At 40.4% G+C, this 21,065-nt stretch overlaps 1 protein-coding gene across 7 annotated transcripts in view; it reads left to right on the top strand.

The window, feature by feature from the left end:
* DLGAP1 (DLG associated protein 1) overlaps window positions 1-21,065 on the top strand; it is a 300,538-nt gene that overhangs the window by 170,017 nt on the left and 109,456 nt on the right. The window lies entirely within an intron of this gene.

Below are 21,065 nucleotides of genomic sequence, written 5' to 3'. Positions count from 1 at the left end.
CTCTTCTGCTGCAGACGGCTCTGCGCAGTGAGTTCAGGGGTGACCGAGCCAGTGAGACGTGGAGGCAACTGGCCAGCTCCACCCTCCTGCGTGCCTGGGACTGGACAACCGGGGGGGGCACCGGGTGGATCTTTGCACACTGGCGCTGCATATGCTTAAGACAGCCCTGACTTACCTTATGTAGACCAATATGTGCCTGCTCTTTCTGTATTCTTTCATACCTTTGCCTATTATTTTTTTTAAAAAATTAAATTACTAATTTATTGAAATAGACTATCCATCCCATCAATTAAATACATTTTGATCGGTTCACTGGAGAACTGAAAGAAAGAGTCCCCTTGTGGATGATTGGGTGCTTATGAAGGAATAATTTACCTAGTGGTGATTTGCCATGAAGTGCGTGCAACCACTTGGTAAGGTTTCATCTGCATTGTTCCGTCAAGTAGTGACAAAAAATCTACCATACACCTGCACCTCATGTGAAATCTGGGGAAGCAAATGTGTGGGGAACTTTGATGGGGGAATATAGCTGGTCAGCTCAGCAGGAAGTTGTTTGCATGCTCTAGTAAGTTTCCACTTGGAAAAATTATTGCTGATACTCACTTCTGAAACTGTTTATCAGAAGGAGGCAACATCTACAAGAGTGACAGTTTTCATATGGGGAGATTAGGGAGATCAGTTTCTCATGAATATATTGGGACTTAAAGGTCTAGGCAAGTTGTCTGCAGAGTCAAAGCTTCTTTAGCCTTGCTTATCTGGAAAGGCATCACTTGCTTATCTGAAAGTGCTGAAAAGCATTTGTATGGCTGTGCCCTTTGGGACCTTCACGCTACATTAAGTGGTCAAGATACAATTCCCTAGTTTGGGTTGCTCAGTCTTTTTGGTGGATGTTTTGCTCATATTTCTCTATTCATTTTAAACGTGATTCAAAGTGAGCTGTTATATTTACCCAAGGTATAAGGAATGTTCATAGGCACCCTATTATAATATTGGAACTGCAATTAAGCATACCAGTTTGACAAACGTAAATCAGTACCATAGCAAATATTGAGATTGTAATTCAATTTTGTGTGTACCTGACTATGATTATGCATTCATTTGCTTTCATAAAAATCACTGAGCTTACTGTGTTCTAAATTTAGAAGCCAGAATCAATTGAATTGTGTTTGAACAACAGGGAGTAAGGAAGAGTAGATTTCTTTGCAGTGTCTCTCTTTCCAAAGCTTTACTTCTGTTCCTGTGGCATAATCACACACACACACACACACACACACACACACACACACGTTGGCAACATGCCAATTCTCCTCTCTGTGTCCACTCCTCAGAGTTGGACATTAATGGCTCAGTGCCTGGTTCTCCACTGTACCTTAACAACTCTGTGCTTAACTGACCAGGCTGGTTTGCATCAGATAACCCAGAAATTTCCTGTCTGGCACAGCTTCATATCCCAAATATTATCTAAATGCTACCATTTATTAATTTCTACCAGGCTCTGGTACCCTTGATCTATAACAATATTGAGGACCATCAGTATCATATACAGTTGTCAAGCATTGGCTAATGATTCCTGTTGTGTGTATGCTTGATGACAAACCTACTTTGAATCTGTGGGATGAACCTTGGGCTTTTGGGGGGGGGGGCGTTGGTTGGTTGAAGCTATGCAGCCCTGCCTTGTTTGCCTTCAATAAAATGCTATGGATCTGCTTGCACCCCAATGGGAATTAAAATAATGCAGATGCCAAAACTAATATCAGTCTCCTCCCTGCTGAATTCCAGCTGTGTCCCCCTTCCTTGCTTGGGGTTTCTCAGTTTTGTTGTGCTATAAAGTGCTTAATGCTTCTCCCTTGGGAAAACATCATCTTTTATTCATCTGTTGCCTCAAGAGGCTGTTTTGCTTGCCTCCTTTAAAGTATAATGCAGCCTGCAATTCTTCATCGAGAGAGCAAAGGTTTATAAAATATGAGGCTGCTCATTAGAATGATTTAGAAATTGCATATATGGCTCTAAACATTTTCTGCAATTTGTTTCCACCCCCAAGGATTCTTATTCAAGTTGTCTTTGCACATTATAACAGCTTCGTGCAAAAATTAAGAAAGGTAATTTTCAACTGCTTTAATCAGTTTGCCTGTTTTTCTTCCTCATTCACTTTTTCCCCAAGTGACTTTATGTGTGTCACTTTTTTATCATGGGTTAGGAAAGTTCTGGTGTTGCATGTCATATAATACTGTTATATTGCTGTATTTTTCAATGGGAACAAAATAGAGATTCACAGTGTGTTGACATGTTGACAATTCAAGGAGGTAAAAGTATGCTGTAGAATCATGAGGAGGAGGTAGGAGGCTCCCTGAAGAAATATAGTAAAAGAACATTTCGTGGCTTTTGCCGCTAGTATAATAATAATAATAATAATAATAATAATAATAATAATAATAATAATAATAATTTATTATATACGTTATACACCGCCCATCTGGCTGGGTTTCCCCAGCCACTCTGGGTGGCTTCCAACAAAAGATTAGAAATACATTAAAACATCAGCTATTAAAAACTTCCCTAAACAGGGCTGCCTTCAGATGTCTTCTAAACTTCAGGTAGTTGTTTATTTCTTTGACATCTGATGGGAGGGCGTTCCACAGGGCGGGTGCCACTACCGAGAAGGCCCTCTGCCTGGTTCCCTGTAACTTAACTTCTTGTTGTGAAGGAACCACCAGAAGGCCCTCGGCACTGGACCTCAGGGTCTGGGCAGAACGATGGGGGTGGAGATGCTCCTTCAGGTATACTGGACTGAGGCCGTTTAGGGCTTTAAAGGTCACCACCAACACTCTGAATTGTGCTCGGAAATGTACTGGGAGCCAATGTAGGTCTTTCAGGACCAGTGTTATGTGGTCTTGGCAGGCACTCCCAGTCACCAGTCTAGCTGCCGCATTCTGGGTTAGTTGTAGTTTCCAGGTCACCTTCAAAGGTAGCCCCACACAGAGTGTGTTGCAGGAATCCAAGCAGGAGATAACCAGAGCATGCACTACTCTGGTGAGACAGTCAGTACTCCAGCATAAGAATATAAGACCAGCCCTGCTGGATCAGACTAACCTAGTCCAGCATTCTGTTCTCACTGTGGCCAGCCAGATGTCTATGGGAAGCCCACTAACAGGACATGGGCACAGCAGCACTCTCCTGCTTGCTGTCCCCAGCTCTAGTATTCAGAAGCATATTTCCTCTGATCCTAGAGGTAATACAGCCATCATAAGTAGAACCATTGATAATGCTGCAGTTGTAAGCATTTGCACAGATGCATTTGTCTGCATTAAGGAGTAACAATGACAGTAAAGCATCACAGGTCATATAATATACTTACAATATTTGGATGGCATTGGGTATTGTGAAGGAATGAGGTGGAAAAATACTTTATGCTGGTGGACTAGATACTGTGTTTGTTCCCTTGCTTCATGCTGTCCAGTATAATTTAAGTTACCTGGCTTGAAGACGTTGTATGTTGCATTTAAAAATAAGAACCGAGTAATCTTCCACAGATGTGAAAAACTGTTTCAACTACAGGACTTTGACTGTTCTTCTCCTATAACATTTTCCCCTTAGGGATTAGGAGTACAGAGAGTGACTGGTCTCATCTATATTGTTTCTAGCTTTTGATGTATTGTGTGAAGTTTAGTGTGTGTTTGTGAAAGGGCAGTTACATCTCTTGGATGTAACTGCTTATGGTACACATAGGTCATGGTAGTTGTTAAGGTATGTCTGCAAGTAACTGCAGCCGCTGCTCTGACTAGAATGGGTGAATTTTCCTCCTACTTGCTAAAGATTAACCAGGAAATTATCTGAGATCATCCCCAAAACTGGATCATTTCCCAGACCAATTTAACACACATCTCAAAATGTATTTATTTTAAAAAGAGCCCTTCTTGTTTAGGCAAGTTGAAGAGTCCCTGCACAAGGAGATCATTTGCAACTACTCACATTCACCACAGACAGCTATTCAAAGCACCCCTGGGGGGGGGCTTGTATAGAAGGCAATCAATAAATAATAACATCAATATTAGTAATAATATTAATGAAAACAACAAACAACAATAACATGCTGTGACATGATCACTATAAGTTGGTCCTTTGCTGCTGAAGAAAGTATTTTTAATAAAAAATATTTTATTTTTGAGTACCTTTGCCTCTTTTTTTGGCTTAGAATGTAGAACCAGTTTTCTCATAGTGCCTCCTACCACCCTTATGAGTCCATTCTGCTGTGCTCATGAGGGAGCAAAGACAGCAACAGTGGATGGGAAGGAATGGAAGCACGGAAAGATCAAAGAGGCTTTTTCCACTTTGCCCCATCTCCCTGATCCACATTCTTCATCTCGGTTTGTGTCTCCATTATACATGGTTATAGCTGCATGGTATTGCAATCTCATGAGCTACAAATGGAAAGCACTTGAACATTCCTTTACTACTTTCCCTAAATTTTCTAAATTAGTGCAGAACCTCCAAAAACAAATACAGAATTCATTACATGTTGGAATCAGGCAAGCTGTTTAATTTCATAAGATTCTTGAAGAAAGCCGATGTTTAAAGGAAGCAGACAAACAAAATAGGCAAACTTACAGGTTGTAAACTCCTCAAAACCTTCACCCCTGGCTCCCAAGGATTCTCACAATGCCAGGAGGTTTCTTATATTCAGAGATGTCTCGTGAGCATGGCAGTCAGGCTGAGATTAGGGCTCTTGTCATCATCAGATCCCCTCTACAGTATTTCCATTGGACAGTCTCACACACATGTTCTGCCTGCTATATCTCTGCCAAAACCTGCCTTCCTGCTAAGGTGCATCTGTCACCTCTCAGCCCTTCCCTCTTTGGACTAGATGAACTGTGGGGTCCCTTCCAATTCTACAATTCTATTATTCTAATTCTTCTTGACCTTCCACTCTGTTCTCCCTCCTTCCTACCCTCTCTAGCCTTGTTGGCTTCCTCTGTAACTATGCCACCCCTTCTGGGGACCTCTGTCTCCCTGGTTACTGTGCCCTTTTTACTTTAGGCTCTTCCTCACCTCCTTCTTGCCCTGTTTCATTCTAACTCTGTCCTTTTTCTCATAAGCTCCTTCCTGCTGACATCTCACTCTCACACACTTTCTCTCTTCACTATTCCGCCCTGAGACCTGCATCAGACACACTGGCAGCTATCTTTATATCTTGCTGCTGATTGTGCATCTCTGCGGCTTTGCCACACTCTTTCTGGCCCTCCCCATCCTCTCTTAGAGCAGAGCACTAAGCTCTCAAAGTGCCTGGGACATTGGTATATTAATTTTTGCAACTGTGGGCTTTATTTGCATTCGTCGCTTTCATTCACTATTACATAGGCTGCATTACATTGACTTGAATGTAAATTTAAGTTAAAGGGTGCAAATGGTTCCCCGTGACTTAATGTAGTGTTATGTAATTGTTTAATTCTACATGGCTGAATGTAATAAATATTTTTTTTAAAGTATTGAGTTCTAGAATGGAAGGAGGGGCTTTTATGGGATGAAGAAAATGCCAAGCTCATGTGGCATCCCTGATCTCTTGTCCATAGTTAGGAAATGGGCAAAATTGACTGCATTCAAATGTTAATTGTTTGCGCGTTTTTATGTACACTGTGCTATTTTTACCTGTTGTTAGCCACTCTGAGCCCGGCTTTGGCCAAGGAGGGCGGGATACAAATAATAAAATTATTATTATTATTATTACTACTGTAGCACCCAGCTTGTGGTTAACGCTTAGCTGGAATGAAATATTCAACGCAGCAATAGAGAAATTAAAATAATAATTTATTTGTCAGACAAATAAATGAGAGACACAGTGGTATATGGTTACCAAAGCTCTGCCCACTCCAGCCCTGATGGTCAGCACTTATATTTCCTCAGCCCAGCCCCCTTGCTCCTCCTTTGGCTGCCTCTGTCCAATCATCCTGGTTGAAATTCCTATTGGCTGTTTGCTAGAACCAATCATAAAAGATACACCCATTTCCTATTGCCTTTTATGGGAGACAAAGAGCTACATTTCCTTCCATCTATAAATGGCAAATAAGTAGTCATATATCTTACATTTACCTCGACCAGGCACCTTAATTACCAGATAACCTTTGGCCCCTGTTGCCCTATTCACTGCAAAACAGATGGCTAAAGCAGATGGTGCATGGGGTTTTTTTTAATTTCATTTTAAAGAGATCTTGGGTTCACCTTCTCACACACCATCTATGAAATAAGAATCTAACATAAGAATCTAACATTTCTTACTTTCTAAATCCTTTGCATACTTACATTTAAGCCAATATATTTCATACATAACATATATAGATTTTTAGAAGAAAGGGAACTTAGTAAAAGCTAAGCTAAATTCTCTCTAAGTTCTCTAAAGCTTCAAAGCAGTTTCAGAGAGCTGCATTGCCTAGTTCAGCTGCTGTTTCTATTTGCCCTTTTAACCTTATGAAAATGTGGCTCAAGTCTCTAATGGGAGGCACAATAATTCTTACTATTTACCAACTCTTAATTGCAGCTTGATTGTATTCTGTAATTTGTATGGTCAGTGTGACCTTTTGTTCCCAGCCTGTAATTTCCTTTTACAACCCTGAGGCACTGCTATAGATCAGGGGGGCCCTTGATCAAGAAGATAAACAGCTGCCAGAGTATGGTTTCTGCCTGGCATGAGAGATACAAACATTTACAAATATATATATTTTTAAGCTCATTTTAAAATACAAATCTTGATCAGATGCCTCACTACTACTACTACTACTACTACTATTCTACTAATGACTCTTTTGCCTGTGCACACAGCACCTTGGCTCCTCTCATTTCGTGAGCCAGCAAACAAACCAGCAGAAGTATTCCATTAACTGTAATTTCCCATTTTGTCCAAGAAAAGAAGTCATGGTTAATAGCTTTAGAGCAAGCCAAGAAGATATAAAAAGCAGCTTCAAACTATAGTTAATGAAAGATGTCTTGTTTGTTTTCTAGCTCATGCAAAGGAAAATGCAAATGGGCTCGGTCATATATTAACTTATATTAAGCCACGATTTGATCATCCAAACACACCTATCAAGTCTGTGTTAGCTGAGTAGTCAATGTGGTGCCCTGTTGGGACTGTAACGTCCATCATCCCTGACCATTGGTCATGCGGCTGGGGCTAATAGAAGCTGGAGTCCACAACAGTTGGAGGACATTGCATTGGCTCCCCCTGTTCTAGTGTAATTAGGCAGACCCTCCATAGTTAAACTACAACATGTTGTTTCAAATGATATAAAACCATACAGATCTGGAGGGGGTGCTGTTAGCTTTCTCCTGTGTTTCAGAAAGCAAATTGCCTTAAAGTTGGGCATTTAGTGTCCCAATCCCATGCTGTAGAATACTCCCCCAGCAGAAAATTAGCAGGTTTCCTAACCTCCAGCCATTTCTTGGACTCTTTTTTGTCTTGACAGGCCTATTTAGTGGTTTAAACTTTTTTAGATAAGGCAGTCATTTTTGTGATCAGTATTGTTTTTAATGGCATTTTATCTCTTTTGTAATTTTGTAAATATTGTATAGCACCCTGAGTTTTTCTGTATGAGGTGCGGTCTATAAATATTTTTATTTTTAAAAAATCATTCCAGATCAGTTTAGCTGAAACTCATTCTGTGATATTTGAAAGAAGCACTGCAGAGACGTTAAAAAAAGAAAGAGGGATGACTGTGGTAAAATACAGATGTCATGGTGACATCTTTAGCTTCCATTTCAAAATTATGTTCTTTAGATTTTTGTGCTCTATTTTAAACTGCTACACTTTTGATAACAATTGTGGGGGGTCAGAATTTGCCATGTAAAGTAAGCACTGGGGGAAAGACATCTCCTTCCGTCTATTCCAGATCCTGCAAAGTGCTGTGCTTCATTTCATTTCAAGCATTGATGAGGTTTTTTGGTATTGAACAGGCACTGATCACAGTATGAAATTTTGTGTGGGTTTCACATGGTTTTATGATGATGAAATACAGTCATACCTCATGTTACGTTTGCTTCAGGTTGCACGTTTTCAGGTTGCATCCCACGGCGACACGGCAGAAAGGGTTACTTCCGGGTTTCGCCGCATGTGCAGACATGCAAAATGACATCACTCGCATGCACAGAAGCGGCGAATCGCAACCCACGCACGCACAGACGCAGGTTGCATTCTTTTCAGGTTATGAACGGGCCTCCGGAACGGATCCCGTTCGCAACCAGAGGTACCACTGTACTGACATTCACATACTTTATCCATTTGTGTCCAAATAGAGACACTCTGGATGCACATCAGTAACTATGAATGCTTAAAATCTTGCCAGTTTTCATTTTAGTATATTTTGAAGGGTTTTTTAATACCTAGTAAACCTGATTTCTTTCAGCATCTGTGACAAATGCAGTGGGATCCCTTTGTGTACTTCTGGCATTCCGTTGTTATCCGCCCCATTTTTGTCTTGCTTCTCCTAGACATTTTGTTTCCTGTAAATAAATCCCTACTGAAACCTTATCTTGCAACATCTTCTGTATTGTTTGCTGTTGCTAAACCTCCCCCACCACAAGCTTGCTACAACTTCATCAGTTTGGCAGTGCTGTTTTTCTAGAAAAAGAGGTGCCAGAACTCACCATGAATGCCACCCTTGTTCTCTTATAATGGCAATGGAGCCCAGCAGAGAGGTGTCAGAACTGAGTTCCGGCCGAAAAAAGCCCTGCCCTTACTCTTAGCTTTAGGCCTTTCCTCCTTGCATTGTATTTAGCATATATACTGTAATATCTAGTAAAAATAATAGCAGAATTTACAATTAAAAAGTACATTTTTCTCAGGGCCCTCTTTTCATAAGTGTCCACAGAGAAGAAGAAAAAAGATAAATAGACTGTTTTCTTAGCCACTGATAAAGATCTTGCATTATAAACCTATTATCACAGATAAAGCTATCAATCCCTGGCTGCAATCCTGCACCCACTTACTTGGGAGGAAGTGGGACTCTGCAAGACTTACTTTCAAATGCATGTAGTGTTGTTTTCCACAGGTAAAACAATATATTTTTTATGAACCATCCATGCTACAGCCAGCTATTCAATACTAGGCTCTTCTGAAATATTGCTTTTTGTAAGTATCTGGTGAGGACAGAGGATTAGGTTTGGCACTGATAGTTCTAGTCAAGAATATCTGGAGGATACCCAATTGGTGAATTTGTTCTAAGACAGCCTTCCCCAACCTGGTGCTCTCCAGAAACTATTGGAGTACCATTTTCCCATCATTGGCCATGCTGAGAGCCAGGAGCCTCACAACATCTGGAGAGAAATAGTTTGGGAATAATTCTGCAGAGAATAATGGGCAGCAGATTTGAATAGGTTCCTCAGAAGTTTTATATAAAGCACAGGGCAATTATCTAAAATCTATTCAGCGTATGTATGTAACCTTTTGCACAGCAATTTAATATATTTTATAATTTTGATACATTCTATAATTGTATAATTTCCATAATTAAAATAACCACAGTGGCTTATTTCAATTAGTCAGAATTACCATATGATACTCTTTTCCCAGACATGGATGGTGACTACACTATAGATGTAGAAAGAAAATTATAATCTGAATTAGCAAGTAAGTATGTTGAAAGTGCGAATCAGAAGGAAGACATTTCTTTTCCCCAGTTTCACAGGATGTTAAAGTAGCGGGATCTGTTTAAATACTTCCTAGTACTGACAGCAGATGAGCAGTAAATTTATGTTATGTCCGGCTAGTATTTTTGTTAAGCATGAGCTCATTCTTCATTCAAAAAGCAGAAAAGAAGCTGTTTTATTTCTATTGAAAGTTGCAATTTGATGGGTGAAGAGAGAAGGGTAATTAGACAGAATGATGATGTATATTATGATGGAAACAACTGGCATGTATGAAGAACACTTGTTTAGTGGTGTGCAGTCCATAGTGATGAAGATTTAATTCATTCATGGGGAAAAGAAAGCTTAATAATTATTTTTTAAAAACCACACACAGATGGCCACTTTTGCAAAATGCCATAGCAACATTTTCTCTAAAGAATGATTGACAGCACCATCTTATTCTCTACTTTCTACCATCAGGAAGAGAGGGGCAACTGATTTTGGGTTCATGAAACAGCAGAACTTAGTTAGGTATTATTATTGCTATTTGCTGTTGTTATCATCACCATCATTTTTAATGCCATGAGGGAAAGCAGCTCTTCATATGCTAAAATAACTTGGCTGGCCTTGGGTACTATGCATTTGTTGCTCCACCTCAGGCAGAAAAATACATTGGGCCAGCTCTGCTAAACAACAGCAGGGTGTATCCCTTGTGCCAGCAGATTCTGAAGATATTCCACTCTTCAGGCCTGGCAACAGCATAACTATGGTACCAGTATTGTTCTACCTGTTCAAACACCAAAAATGGAGGTTGGCGGATGTATAGTGTAACTTATTTTATAATTCTGTGTTCCCTCATACCTCTAGTGATGGCATAATATTGCAGCTGGGGGGAGGAGTTGGTATTAGTGCTGCAGTTTAAAGAATGCAAACAGCAGGAGGAATGTTTCCCGCTGCTTTGAAAAAAGTCCTGCTGCTTTCTCATCTGGTCCAAACGGCAGCATAAACGAGAAGCCGAGGGTGAGCGCCCATGCACTACTCAACATCCCGCTTGTAAAAGGGAATAACCTTGATAACCCGCTGAGCAGGTTTGTGGAAACCTGTGTATCCTTCCATTTTGAAAAGTCCTATTGTCAATGCTCAGCAACACGTTACTTCTTTCATAGTTGTTTAACTTGTGCATTTTCACTGTGTGTTTTGTAGAGCCTTTAAAATACATGCCTTAATAAGAAATGCAGCGTGCATGTTTTATGTCAAGAGCGTTAATGATAGCCAACTTAGATCTCAGCTAGATGTTGCATGCATCACAGGGATCAGTAGACCTCTGGTGAGTTGCCCACAAGGTTTAGTAGGATTCACATGTAGGTAAAACCTTAATCAAGTGAGTTTCTATGCTGTTTAATCTAATTATTTGGATTAAGAACAGGGAAATGCTATGTTTCTATGTAATAGCACTGATTTACATGGTAAATTGTGGGAAATGATTTGGAAGGTAGATCATGAGGAATCTGATGTCCATAGCAAATATAATATTATTTAGTCATTTCCAATAAACCTTTTTCCACTAAATTGGTTAGCGTGCACTTGAGAAGCCCATGTTAAATTTCCACTGGACTGAGCTAGAACAAATGAGAAATAGCAGCATGCTTATACTAGAACAGATTTATTTATTTTTACTACAGAACATCATTTTTCCATTATTTTAAACTACCATATCTCATATAAGATTACTACCCAGCTGGAATTGTTTGGGTCTGACATTTTTATCCCGAAGTGGAAGAACTAGAGGATGCAAAGCATCAATCTATGTGTGAATCTGTCCCTGCAAACACACAAACCATGAGCCTGGGTTTGGATGTAATGCCAAACCAAACCATGCCTTTATTCCTGGCTATGTGACAACATTGAGAGTGGGAGAAGATTGAAGCACCCATTATTTTCAACCCATGCACTAGAATACTGCATGTACACCTTTAAACCATTATTAAGTTTAACTGTGTTTTGAAGTGATGGTGTGAATCAAGCCAAAAAACAAAAGCAGGGTTTGCATAGTTCAAAGCAATTAGAGTAAGGAGGTTAACATTTAAGAATGTTTGTGCATGTGTTACAAAGCAATTGACATTTGGATGCCTGATCTGTTAATTCTGACTGCACATGTGCATAATCTCATAGAATGAGGAATCTCATTTGACATTCTGAGCTGGAGCAGTTTGGGGGAGATGCATCTCAAATTTGTAATAGAGCCAAGCACTACAAGCTGGGTAAATTGATATTCCAAAGCAGGTAATGCAGAAACATCACTAGTGGCTATATGCTGACACTGTTATGAATGCAAGTGCATGCAGCCTGTGCTGCCACATATAACTTAGCAGCCCAACATAAAGAGTGGTTGCCACTATTTTGCAGAGTGCATTGGATGGAAGGTTATTAACTGAAGCAGAAAGAAAGAAGGGAGGGAACCCTGGTCCAGTCTGTTTCTTTTTTAACACCAGGCTGATCAGCAAAAATCAGCAGGTAAAGCATTCCATAGTACAGAGATAAGCACTGTTGCCTGTTAATATCTTACAGATCAAGTTGTTGTTGAAGGAGCAGAAGAAGAAGTCAGTAAAAAGACTGACAAGCCTTATTAAGTGATACTGCACACACACACACACACACACACACACAGGCATGTATGTATGCATGCACACACATGTTCACGGGTTGATCTCCTGACTGTTGCATGGCTAGTCCAGAATAGAATACAGTGGTACCTCGGGTTACATACGCTTCAGGTTACAGACTCTGCTAACCCAGAAATAGTACCTCGGTTTAAGAACTTTGCTTCAGGATGAGAACAGAAATCGTTCTCTGGCGGCATGGCGGCAGCAGCAGGAGGCCCCATTAGCTAAAGTGGTGCTTCAGGTTAAGAACAGTTTCAGGTTAAGAACAGACCTCTGGAACGAATTAAGTACGTAACCAGAGGTACTACTGTACTAGTCTCTCACGTGTGTGGTGGCTTTAATTCTTGCCAGGCAAAATCACTCAAGGAGTAGTGTGGATGGGGGACAATGGGGCAGTCCCAAGGGTGAGAGAGCCTGGATGACTGCATTTGGCTACTGGATCAGAGGTTCCCCATGTCTATTCTAGATGCTAGGTTAAGACATTTTGATTATCTCAAGCAGTTCCAATGAAATGACTTCTTCAGATCCGATGGGAAAGGAAACTATATTTTAAACACTTCGTTTGTCTCATTCATTCTGCTGTCCGAAGTGGTTTTGAGGTTGTGAAGTGTTTTTGTTTTGAATGTGGCTTTAATGTAAAAAGTATCTTATTGTAATTTCTTATTGTGAATCTCCTTGGGATAATTTATATATTAAATAAATGATATTACTATCCGGTGCAAATGAGTATGGAGTTCAGTATTTCTGTAGGGCTTCATCACTGCTCTCTGTGGGGCTGTTAGCAGGAAATTAGTAATTTCATAAACCAGGCCAGAAGGGAACTAGTCGAAGAAACAGCTAACAAAAGGGCTGATAAGCCAGTATAAGCAAAAGCTGCCTTAAAACAAACCAAAAGCGGAGACCACTTGCTAAATGAAGGCTGCAGCCCTCAGTGCCCATTTCTAAAGAGTAAGCTGTATTGAACCAAATGGGACTAACTTCTAAGGAAACCTGCTTAGGCCTTCATCCATGGAGATGTGCATTATGAGATTGTTATGGGAAATACAGTGCTATATTAAATGTACATGGAACCACAGTACTAATTCCATTTCTGAGAGCTGGATGCAAAAAGGCAATTATCAGAAGTGATAAAGTACACAGAGCTCATGCTTAGCATGTGCAAGGTCCTGGGTTCAATCCCTGGCATCTCCAGTTAGGCCTGGGAGAACCCCTGGGGAACGTCTCCCATTTAGTGACACTAAGTGAAGTTGACTAAGGATGAGGGAGAAATTAAAGCTAAATTTATCAAATTTGTACTTTTCTGAACAATGTGAGAACCACACTTACCCAAATTTTGCAATTGGCCAGGCCATGTTTACAAAAATAGACATGTTAGGCAAAAATGTCCCCAATAATCATTGAAAATAACATACAAAATGCATTACATTAAACAGAAGTTGCTTACATAAATGTGTCCATTAGTCAATGTATTAAGAGAAATTTGCACTAAAATGCCGAAGAGTTTTTATGAGGATTTTTTTAAAAAATTCACAAATTGCTGCAAAAATGTGGAGATTTGAATTTAAGAATGGAAAACTGAGAAACTAAGAGAACTGAAATTGGCAGATCCATGCATCACTAAGTTAGACCAGTTTTCTGACAGTGCATGAAGCAGCTTCTTGCATACCAAAGGGTCCTAGTGTGAAAAGGACCCTTATTGTTTGAAGACTATAAATTATTATACTATTGCCTCAATATGTTCTTTTCATGTACAATGATACAACATTTTAAAAGGAGGACTGATTAAATATGATACCATTCAGGTTCAAACTAACAAGATCTGTAAAGCAGCAAGATTTAGGCACCTGATTAAGAATGTTAGAGGGGGGCTGAAGTAATTTCTACTTTTTTGCTGTAGTTCTAATCCTTTAATCCCAAAACTATGCAAATGTAGTATTGTTGAGAGCATATTGCCTAAAATCCATCTGACAGCTTTGATAAACAGTCTTGGGTTAAATGAAATATTCAACAGCCTCCTGTTATCATCTGCTGTTATTCACTATTGCTAGTCTCTTGGGCAATAAAAATGGTTTCATTTTATTACAGTGGAAGTAATTATATTTGCCAGTCTTAGATGACTTTTGCGAAAACAGTAATATTCAACTATCAGAGTAACTTTCAAATCCTGATGAAAGATGGAGAGGATCATTTAGCAGCTAGACAAAATCCTCCAGTAAATATTCGTGGAATGAAAACCTATGGCAAATGTTGTTTAAAGTTGAGCTTGTTGGAAAGTAATAAATGGCTTTATCTCCTTTCCTGCTCTCTCCAATATTCTGTACTGCAGGTTACAAAAGAAACATGAGAAACATAAATAAACCCTCTAGATAAGTCAGGTGTAAAGAATACTCAGAAGCTTCTGAGGTTCAGTGGCACTGGTGACAGGAAGAAAGATGAGAAGATCGGCTTCTTTATTAAAGATAGATTTGTGCCATTGATCATGACCAGGTCGACAAGACATTAAAGACCATAGTAACTGCTCCAGTGATGATGGAGAGAAAGATATAGAGCTAGAGAAAGCTCTTGCAAGGCATTTTATTTTTAAATAAATAGCTAATGGAATATTTTCAAATAATTTGACTCATTGTCTTTTCATATTAAGCTGAATGCTGCTGTCTTTACTGCATTGTCTTTACTTCTAGAGAAATACCTGCTAGATCAGTTTGTAAACTTCAGCATTTGTGGGGATTTATAATCAACCAGGGTTGATTGCAGTATATTACTTATGTGTTTGTTCAACAGGTTTATATCCTACTTTTCAGTATAAAACTTCCCAGGTGAGAAATGTCCCATGAGATGCAAGGCGTTGCTACCACAAGGAACCGATCTACTAAAACAATAAATTAAAAGTGAGCCCAAAAAAGCAGCAATAAGAAGGGGGGTGGGAAAGCATGATACAACAGGAATCAAACAGATCTTAAATAAGAATACATCAGCTATTTAAAGCTGGGGACAGATAGACATGACTTTTCCTAACTTGTAAGTGTACTTTTGGCGATATAGAGTTAATTCCTCACTCTGGACATTCCTAGCCTAACAGCACTGTGACTCTAAGGTTTCAGTTATTCCTACCAACTTTTATGGGGCAGAGTAATAAATAGGTTGCAGTCTGACACACAACTGAGAGGGAGTAAAATCTGTTTCTTGCTCTGGGCATTAGGTAAAATCAGGGGCATGCCATGATTATAATCCTGTCCCATTATGTTCCTTAATGCATACCTTTATTTTCTATAATACCGTTTAATGATTGTCATTCATATATATGGGGGAAAATAAAGTACTATACTGTACTTGTGGACTATGTGGTTTAACGTGCAATACTCGTCCACACTTCTACCACTAAGGAACCACCCCTCCCATGTCTATGGCACCACCTAATTCACCCTTAATTGTGTGTGTGTGTGTGTGTGTGTGTGTGTGTGTGTGTAGGGGTAGAGGTAGTAATTGAACAATATGATTTCTGTCTTAGAATAGTGGGAAAATAGAATAGGGCAAATTTGGGAAAATGGCCATGCTTCACCCATTGCGGTGTCTTTATTGATGATTTCCTGCATTGCAAAGGGTTGAACTAGATGCCCCTTGGGGTCCTTTCCAACTCTACAATTCTTTGATTCTATGAATAGCAGGGAGTACAGCTAATGATGTTTGTTTTATCCTTTGGGGGATGCAGAAGTAAGATCGTTGGAGAGGTGTATATGAATGTGTTGGGGAAAGGCCTGAAACTTTTCACTTCTCTCCTTTTAACCCATTTTAACATAACTTAGCTGACTTAACATAACATGTGAGAAACAGTTGCTGGATTATGCTCTATGACACATTGCACCAAGACTACGCAGCTTGAAGTGTTCTTACTTGCCCTAGAACTTTTAAGATGAGATAGGCTAAAATTTGGCATGTGGGTGATGCTGTGGGTTAAACCACAGAGCCTAGGACTTGCCAATCAGAAGGCAAGTTGCTCGGTCCCTGCTCCTGCCAACCTAGCAGTTCAAAAGCACGTCAAAGTGCAAGTAGAAAAATAGATACCGCTCTGGCGGGAAGGTAAACGGCGTTTCCGTGTGCTGCTCTGGTTCGCCAGAAGAGGCTTAGTCATGCTAACCACATGACCCGGAAGCTGTACGCCGGCTCCCTCGGCCAGTAAAGCGAAATGAGCGCCGCAACCCCAGAGTTGGCCATGACTGGACCTAATGGTCAGGGATCCCTATACCTTTACCTTAAGCTAAAACATAAGGAGATCTTAAATTAAAAAAACAATGACTCTCGTCTACATGCCTGCTGATAAGAGCTATCTGCTTCAGATTCTGCTGTAAACAAATTTGTTGAAGTGTTCTTAATAGCATTTCTTGCATTAGCTGTATAGCTGTATTGCCTGTAATAGGAGATGGTAAATAGCCCTGCATCTGCCTCCCTAAATTGGAAGGGCTGGACTCAAACATGATTGCGTAATTTGATCTGGAACTTGAAGCAGCTCTTGGTGAAGAGTTAATAAATTCATTACTTGCAATGTACAGCTGTAATTCTTTTCTAGGGCATCATTATTTTCACTATCCCCAGCAGAACATCCTTGAATATAATCTGTATCTAGGTCTAATTTTACTTTGATCTTGTGAAGCAAAAAAGAATTTACACAGAAGTAGCATCTGACACATTTTCCAGTCTTTTTAAGGTAGCAATTGGCTCCTTATTGCTCAGATCATTGTCAAGGATGATCTCACTCAGCAGAGGCAAGCTGGAGAAAATAAACTATACCTTTGGTATAGGCCCATTGGTATCAGTGGGGCTGTGAAGTTTCTGGGGTCCCCTTGGGCCTGTCTCTAGGGGGTCATTCAGGTCAATCGCTGAGCTACCCTGCTAAGCCCAGGCATCCTTTAAAATTCATTCTGCCACTACCAATTGACTTAGATAGAGCACCAGGACTCTCCTGTTACATTTTTACATCCAGAGAGGCAGGATATGTGTGGTGAGATAGAACTACAGTAGAATCCACCCAGACAGTTAAAAATATACATTGCTTTTGTTATTTAATCTATACTCCATCTTTCTATCAAACTACACAAAGCAAATATTCCTGGGCTTCCGGGCATTTACCCAGGGTTTGGGTTTCACCACAATGTGGTGTCTTATGATATATGGTTTGTTTACACACATGTGCAACGTGAGCATACAATGGAGGGGTTTACAGCATTAACACCCCAGAAGGGTCTTGTTTCTCCCAGAGCCAAAGCCTGGAATTCAAACAGAACGCAAATGTTGCTCTCAAGCATTGCTCTCCATCTTCCAACTTTACTTCTCCATCTTCCAACTTTACTTCTAGGTCACATCACTGAGGGACAGTGCCCCATCCATTTGCCATCTCGCACCAAGAACCATAATCCCCCATCACTTCACCAGAAAGCTAGTTTGGCTATTTCCAGGAAACAGAAGGCTCGATTAGATTTTAACCCCCCCCCCAAAAAAAAACCCCTCATAATACTGTTCCTCTTTATTTGCTAAAACTGTGTTTCCCAATTGTCCATGAGTAGTTTCACTAATTTTATTAATGATATTTCCTTAATTAATCAGTAATTAATGAACTGAACAATGGAGGATATTATTTTTATGTAAAGTCCAGACAGGCAGTCCAGGGGGCTAGTTTGTCCACTGTCCTACATTAGCGGAATTGTAGCTGTATGTATTGTTTATATAGATAGTTTTCATTTGCTCTTCAGCTCTTCTGCTGCAAGAGCCCTTTGACAGTCATCTGTAATAAGGCAGTACCTGCCCTTGGGCTTACAAGGGGAAAGGGATAGGGAGGGAAGAGGAAGAAAGAAAGCTCAGGCGCCAGTTCTTAAAGTCACTATTCTTATAACGACCAGTTGGGATGGAAACAGTTCAGGTGGTCTGATGAAATGGCCAGGTGTCAGTAGTAGTAGTGGTAGTGAAGATAAAAATAAAATGATTTTTAAAGCAAATTATTTGATCAATGAATGTTTCCCTTTTTCATTCACAAATAGATCACAAGAAAATTTCTTATTCATTATTCCAAATTATTCACAGTTTCTATTATTTCCATAAGTGATCTATTTCATTGAAAGCTTTCCAAGCTTTGAATACCAATCATTTTGATGTGACATATGAGTCATATGTTATGCAGCACTCTTTGTTACCTAACAAAAAGTGACACCCGGCTCTAGGACAAAGTTAGTTTCCATAAACGTATTTCATATTTTCCTCCTTTTAATGCACACGAATTTATGCAGTGTACATTTAATTGGAACTTTCCTGAAAAGCAAACATAAAGAGGACATACAAACAGTACTGGGGGGAGAGAGGGATATTGTTTGTTCTGGAAAATCGTTGTGCTCAGACAAATTAAGGGGTTTTCTGATTAAGCAGCTGACATTAAAATACACACGGAAAGGCTTTGGCTTTAGACATACCTCTTTTAAGTTTTTGAAATGATAATACTGTAGATTTAGAAGGGGGAAGAGGATGGTGGAAGGAAGACCTGTCTACCTGCAGTGGCTGTGTTGTTTCAAAAGCATTCCTGCAAACGATCCAAAGTGCCACAAGTTGTGTTACATCCATGTTCAGAAAATTGTTCAGCTCTCCTTTCCTATGGGAGACCCTGAAAAGTACCCTGTGAAGTCAACGGCCCTCTCTAGAGAAACATTCCAAGACACCGGCCAGCATGCATGTGCAAAACTGCTTTCCACTTGTGAAAAAGGCTGAATCCTTGCTAACATGTAGCAGGACCCAGTTAAGTCACTCTCCTGAGTGATGATCTATCAGGGCCCTTGGGGGTATTGGTTGTCAGTACAACTGCTAGAGGTGAGTAGTGCAGGCGTTCACAGGTCATGTTTTAGTGGTAGTAGCCAAGGTGCCAGAGGCAGGAAACGTAGTCAAAGACATCAAGGTCCCAAAGCAGCAACCAAAGTTCGAAAAGCAAATGACAAGGTCCAGTGCTGGCAAACACATGGCCTGGGCTGAAACAGGAATCCATAGGGTAACTAGTGAGACAGCAGCTGCATGAGGTCAGCAGGGCCTTATTTGATCCCCACAGCTGGGCTGACAAGCTGTAGTAGTAAAGCTTCCTGCCATTACCAAAGTGATTATGCAGAGCAGCAGGAATCAGGACAGGAGCTCCTTCTGCCTGCAAGGTGCCCTCTTGCTGTAGAGAGGAAGGCACCTGAGCCAACGTTGCTGTGCCAGGAAAATCCCAATTGGCTTGACAGCTGGTCAGCATAGGTGGACTCTTCACGCCTTTACTTCTGCCAAAAGACTGTTACTGATTCACTGGAAAGATAATACTATGGTCCCCTTTGATCCATGGACTAATAATAATAATAATAATAATAATAATACACTGCCCATCTGACTGGGTTGCCCATTTAACAACTCTTACAACATAGGATCGGGTTGCTTTTAGAAACAGATTGTGTATGGATAAATACAGGAATGCATTTATAAAAATCATGATGACTTGTTAATAATTATATACTCACCGGAATAATAGCATTAAATATATACCTATACACTGCTATGTTTCTAGGAAAAGAGCTGCCGGAACTCACCCTTGTTCTCTTTGAATGGCAATGGTGCCCATTTGAGAGGGGTCAGAACTGAGTTCCAGTGAACTCCGACTGAAACAAAAGCCCTGTACTTATATATTGTATTCTATTACAGTTTCAAGCACCTTTTTCTTTTGGGGATTCTTTTTTTAAAATTTATTTCGTTTTATTTGTTCACTGAAAATTTTCAATAAAATATAAATATATTTTGTGTGTGTGTGTGTGTGTACATACGCAGTTCAGAAACCAAATAGCTTTGAATGCATGGAGTACAGTGTGTCATCAGGCACAGGCTGCATGTTGCCTCTGTACTGAACGTACCTTTTTGTTACGCACTGCACAGAAGGAAATTATCCAAAATTATGTAATGTGCTGCATTGTAATGAATATGTTACTTTTTATAGCCAGTCTGTGCCCCCTTTTTGTGACAGTATTAATGTGATAGAATAGCATAGGAAGTTGCTGTATAGCATCGGTTCATCTAGCTGAATCCTGTCTACACTGACTGGCAGCAGCTATCAGGAACTGGAGGCCAGGGGTCTTTAAAAGCCCTACCGGGAGATTTCAGAACCTTCCACATGCCTAGCATGTGCTCTACAACTGAGTTATGGCCCATCACCATATTGCAGTGGTTTTCAACCAGTGTGCATGGCACCCTGAATGACAACACTGGCCTCTGTCCCTCTTTCCTTCCCTCCCTCCTCTGATGCCCTCTCACATCTCTGCCTCCCAAAGGCTTGCACAGCTGTTAATTGCAGCAGCCCTGGCTCTAAGCTCTGCTGGCGAATGGTGCCTCAGGGAGGCACCTCTCTTTGGGGCAGAGGGGGCCGCTTGGAGACCAGGGATGGTAGCAGCAGCTGCCCAGTGAACTCCCAAGGAGAGCAGAAAGGAGAGGAGGCTGAGGGAACACTCCATAAGGGAGGATGTTGGGAAAAGGGTGAGAGGCTCCCAGCTCTGAGGGCAAGGGGTGCTGCAGAAAGAATGTAGTTAGTTAAGGGAGCCGTGGACTTAAAACCTCTGCAATATCACATGCCTTCTGTTTTGTTTTTTGTCTGAATGGGGCTGGCCATAATCTGGCAGAATAGATCAAGCAGCAGTGCAGCACATTATTTCCTGTAGCATAGTCAGGTTAAATCTTTTCCCAATCTCATTCACACTGAGCTGTGTGGGCTGTTGGTGCATGCTTTAGCTCATGTTTTGTAAGTGA

This window comes from Podarcis raffonei, chromosome 7, assembly GCF_027172205.1.
Source record: "Podarcis raffonei isolate rPodRaf1 chromosome 7, rPodRaf1.pri, whole genome shotgun sequence".
Classification (NCBI taxonomy): domain Eukaryota; kingdom Metazoa; phylum Chordata; class Lepidosauria; order Squamata; family Lacertidae; genus Podarcis; species Podarcis raffonei.
Note: the sequence above shows the minus strand (reverse complement) of the source record. Positions and strands in the feature narration are given on the sequence as shown.